This window comes from Belonocnema kinseyi, chromosome 1, assembly GCF_010883055.1.
Source record: "Belonocnema kinseyi isolate 2016_QV_RU_SX_M_011 chromosome 1, B_treatae_v1, whole genome shotgun sequence".
Classification (NCBI taxonomy): Eukaryota; Metazoa; Arthropoda; class Insecta; order Hymenoptera; family Cynipidae; genus Belonocnema; species Belonocnema kinseyi.
In genome coordinates, this window is record NC_046657.1 from 27079223 (window position 1) to 27084951 (window position 5729).

Consider the following 5729-nt stretch of genomic DNA (forward strand, 5'->3'; position numbering starts at 1 on the left):
TTTGTCACACTCTTATGTTTGTGAATGAAGTATTACATAATTTCGTTTTACCAAATTAGAAATGAAACTTTATCAAAGTGTCCAGTTGTCCCGAGTTTACCCAACTGAGTTTGGTAAATTTTCTCGATCTATTTTTCTCCGTGTACATTTTCTACCAAAAAATTAATTTTCAACTACGCTTAACCAAGTAGTTGAAGTTTCAAACAAGAATATTATCTTTTTATCCAAAAATAGGAATTTTCAACAAAAAAGTTTATTATTAACCAAATAGTTAAAACTAAAAACATAATTTTCTAACCGTCGAGTTTAATTTTCACATTTTTAATTTAAATTGAACGAAATTTTTAATTAAACATTTTTTTACCAGGAAACAAACTAATTTATAACAAAATGATGAATTTTGTAACTGGAATAATTAAATTTTCAGTAAAAAAATCAATTTTCATCTAAAAAACGATTCTTCAACAAGATAATCAATTTTTCAACCAATTAAGTAAATTTTTGAAATTTTAATTCAAATATAAATCCAAACTGTTTATTTCCCAAACGAAATAAAACGAATTCTGAATGAAAAATTAAATAGCTGAATTTTGAACCGAAAAGCGCTCAGCTCCGATTAATTCATAACTTCGTATACCTATGTATTTTGACGCGTTGATCATGAATATGATAATTGAAAAACCCGAAAATTTGATTTTTAAGGTTAAAACCAGCGAAAAATATAAAAATGGAATCTTTTTCCGTTTATTTCAGTAGATAATGAAAATTTATAAGAAAGCTTTCAACAAAAGTTGTAGATCTTTTAAAACACATATTTTATACTTAATATGTTTTTACCCTACGACTGAAAGTTTTAGAAAAAATAGACGATAAATATGAAAAATCACAGAAATAATGCCAAATGTTTAGTGACTTCTCACTCCCATGACACTTTGGAAATGGGGTCGTGTGTGACCTAAATTATTTCCGTGGCCAGTCATACGAGGTCTGTTAAAAAAATACGCGGACTGTTTGAATTTCGCGGCTCGAGTTGGTTTTAGGAGAATCCGCTTGGTGACGCTAAGTTCGTACAGATCAGCTGTTTAAAACGTGGTATTCCAGTCGCAGATATCTTCATTTGTTGATAAGCTACACGGTTTTAAGTAAAGAGTGTTTTTCTTTGTTTGACGGATTGTAAAATGTACAGCCTGAAAGAGCAACGAATTGCTGTGAAATTTTGTGTCATACTCGGAAAATCTGCAACTGAAACATTTGCCATGCTCAACACGGCCTACGGTGATGTTGCCATGAAGCGTACTGCATGTCTCAAGTGGCATGAACGCTTCAAGGGTGGCCGACAGTCGATTGACGATTATGAGCGTCCTGGGCATCCTTCAACGTCAACTGTCGACCCACACGTTGACAAAATCAACACCCTGGTGCGCGAAAATCGACGTCTGACTATTAGGGAGCTTGCCGAAGAGTGTGGGATATCAGTTGGATCTTTTTACGAGATTTTGACCGAAAAATTGAAGATGCACCGCGTCACTGCGAAATTTGTGCCACGCCTGATGACCGACGACTCACTCAGCATTCAGAACTCGTGAGTTTTTGGCCAAACACTCGATTACTGTTCTTCCCCACCCCCCATACTCACCTGACCTTGCTCCTTGTGACTTTTTCTTGTTCCCAAAACTAAAAACCCCCTCAAAGGAAGAAGATTTGAGCCGATTTCGGAGATTAAAGCAAATGCGACGAAGGAGCTGAAAGCCATGACAAAAGAAGGGTACCAGGACTATTTCAACAAGTGGAAACACCGTTGGGATAAGTGTGTACGTTGGGGAGGAGAGTATTTTGAAGGAGACCCAGACGTGTAGCTTCCAAATATTGTACATTTTTTATGGCCTCAATCCGCGTATCTTTTAACAGACCTCGTAGGTGTGCCGTGCCTGCATGACACGTTGGACAGGGGCTTGTGTGTGACCTAAGTTATTTCCGTTGTCAGCCATAGGGGTGCCTTCCCGTTCCCCATAAGACGTTCGAAAAGAGGTCGTTGTGACCAAACTTATTACTGTAGGCAGTCATACGGGTGCCTTCCCGCCCCCATGTTTCAGGTTTGTCGTCCTAGCAGGGTTGGAACCGACATGTGTACTTGGTACCCTTTTCCTGAGAAGGGCAAATTAAAATCGATTAATCCAAAACTAATAATTAATTTTATGAGCTGGAAAGGTCGAGACAAACATATTAAAATCTACATCAAATTAAAGAGTAGAAGTGAGTTATATCTCTGAGTTTTGGTATCACAGATAATTATCAATTTTGATTATTTTGGATTTGGAATTCAACACTGATGAGCACATAAAAACAGATAAGTAGAATAATGTTACAGGTTTGAAAAGTTTTCATAAAGATTTCCAAAATAAAATAATTGATGATTTTGCAAATATTTGAAACATTTTCAGAAAGATTTCATAAATGTTTCAAATGATTACGATGATTTAAAAAAATATTAAAAATAGCACAAAAATTTCACGAAGCTATATTTCAATAATTTCACAAATACCGTAAAATCTGGATTTAGTGTCAGTTCTGGAACTGTTGGTGACTATAAATCCAGAGTCCCGGAATGTAGACAGTCATGGGCGCATGAGCTATTTTCAGTGGATTTTACTGCATGGTAAAAATATTTTTAAAATTGTTTTTCTAATACGGAGAAAAGGGTGAACTAAATATTTAACGGAAATAAGCAAAAATTTTGCTGTTAAAATAAAATGTTAAAATAAATATACTTACTGCTTATGTACTTAGCACTAGAAGGGCCAGAAAAATTTCATACCTAGAAGGCCGGAGGGTCCAAATTGGAGCCTAGCCACATTTTTACAGTTTTAAGCAATTTCGCATGTATACTACGTATCCAGTAATAGGAAAAATCATAAAACTTTGGCGCGCAAAAGAAAATTGTCAAGCGGGCAGCAACGTCTTGAGTGTCAAAAAGGTCCAAATTTGACCTTTCGGCCCTGCTAGTGTTAAAATGTTCGCGGGCCGTTTAGTATCTCGTTTCAAGATACTCTGTCGCTCACTTGATTAAATCAGTCGAAGACAGCAACACCCTACAGCACATCACTTTTTGGCAACTATTTATGCAGGTTGCAGTTGCATAATCAGCCAGACGAAGAAGTAAGTGAACAGAAAATCATTTACATTTATAAATTTTCGATTAACTGTCCATGAAAAATACAGATTTCATAATTCTCACGTCAACACTTCACAGTTTGAGATTACAAAACACTGCAGTAGGACTCAGATACTTGAAGTAGAGCCTACCTCTCTTTCTACCCTGTGAGATAGATAGAGAAAATCCGGTTTTGTTCCCGTGACAAGTCACGTTTTTTGTTTCGAAGCAATCAACAATTTACAAGAAGTTTCAATTTTAATTAAATATTAACAAGAAATCTTATAGTAAATAGTTCATTTGAAAGCTTAGTATAACATTTTTGATTAAAATGAATTGATATTCACTGCTATTTTTCATTAACATTGTTCCAATAACTTCGTGATATTACTTCGCAATATATATTCGCGTTTTCGTTAGCGTTGTTGTCAATTTTTAAAGACAAGTTCATTCGATCGCACGAAATAATCTGATCAGTCCTATCGGCTTCAGCTGGTTTTAGACATCAAAGCCCCACTGTTGTTCGGCACGAGCTCGCCATCGTGCTTATTCGCTATCGAAATGCGTGTATCTCCCGCTTTAGGCGAACTATCTCAACGTCATGAGGTAGTCACACAGTTAGGCCATTAGGTTAAACCACCGTCGTACCGCAACGCTTCTGTTTACTATTCACCGCAGCTGATCTCACCCGTACCCACAGTTAAGCGTCAATTCTCAGACACTAAATCCAGAATCACTAAATCTAGATTTGACTATATTTCACTTTTAATTATTTTAGCGATTTTGCAAACATATCAAAAGTTTTCAGAAAGATTTCACAAAGATTTCAGAGACGTCATAGAGCTAAATTTGAGATATTTCAAAACATTACAACGATTTAAGAAAATTAAGAAAATTCGAAAGGTTTTCAATAAAAAAATAAATACATGAAAAATTCTTAATAATTTTGCATCTTTCTCAGGTCGTCGCCGCTCTTGAAGAATTGATACAAGAGCATCAAAAAGTGCCCGTAAGTATAATGTGGGCATTGTGGGAAAGGGTTTATGACGCTGAAGGCAGTCCTAATAAGGCCAAATGATTTAAGAGAAAAATAACCATAAAAGAAAAAGATAATATATCACTACTAATAATAAATTTAAATTGAATTAAAATTATTAGTAGTTCTACGTCGTCTTTTTTCTCTTTTGATCATCTTTCGTTCGAATCTCAGGATCGCGGTACATTCCCAATATTAGCAGTAATAATAAGCTGTTCAAGTTTCTGCTTATTAGTTTAAGGTTTATTATTTTTATGTGTGGGCTATCGAGAATAAAGAAAAGTTTTGTTGGAACTGATTTAAATTTTCTGTAAATACGTAATATTTGTTTCGAACAGTAAAACTCGAATAATCTTGACAAGTTAAAATTGTATACTATGAGCGGGATGTGATCGTTTTTCTTGATATTTTATTTTAAATATGAAGTATTTAGCAGCGGAATTCATAGTGTAGTTCCTTATTTGATAAAAAATACTGATTAAACAATAGTGCAGTTTTATACTATAAAAAATCGTTTACTATAGAAAAACTATACGTATTTGCTTACGTTTAAAAAAATCTTAATTTGAAATCTGAAATTAAGCCTTGTTCTTTCCAAATCTACGTTGGAAGAAATAATTTAGTCTACGTTTAATAATATTGAAATTAGTCTAAGATTTATTTGTATAGTTTGAAAAAATGACATCGTATGTAATGAATCTTTGACTACTCTAAGGCCTCGCACGCATGTCTCTACTTTCTCGAATTGCCAAACTCTGCCTCCGCGGCTAATATTTAATACTTATATACTGTTTAGAATATTTAGATTTTCCTTATATCTACTTTCTTTTTGCTTTACAATCTTTCCTTTTCTACTTCTCTTCCCCCTCCATTTTCTGCCTCTCCATCTCACCCAACACCCCCTTCACCCATGCTACTTCCCTTTTATCCTTTCTTTCATGCATCAATACCTCCATACTTATCCTAGTACTTTCTACCACCTTACACTCCCCCAGTGTTCCATTCTTGCATTCCCCTTCCTGTACAATTAACACGTCCTTTTCTCTATATCTTCTGACATCCTGTCTCTCCTTTCTCACACAAATATTGCACTCTCTGCCTTGGAATAATCCATGCATAAATTCTGTTAAGCCTGAACTCTCTTATTCTCTCCTTCCATGCTGCCTTCTCTCTCTCTCTCTCTATGCCGTTTTTCTTAAACATCTCATATATCTTTTTTCCTTCCTCTTGCGTCCTTCTCATTTCGTCCATCTGCAGGCCATTCGTTCTAAAATATCTTTCCCTTTCAACCTCCATCTTCCCACCCCTACTTTTGTTCTTCTTCTCCCGCCAGCACTCCCTAACCCGCTTACTCCCTCTCCTTTTCCAAAAATTCCTCCGCATATTTACAAGATCGACTGCGCGTTATAATTCCTAAACTCGTTTTTCCTGTTTCTCTGCTGAATATACGAGGGTGGATTGATAAGTTTCCGGCCTGACCAAGAAAAACAACGTTTTTAAGAATTTTTTTTTTTATTTCTCAACATAATCTCCTCCAAGGCT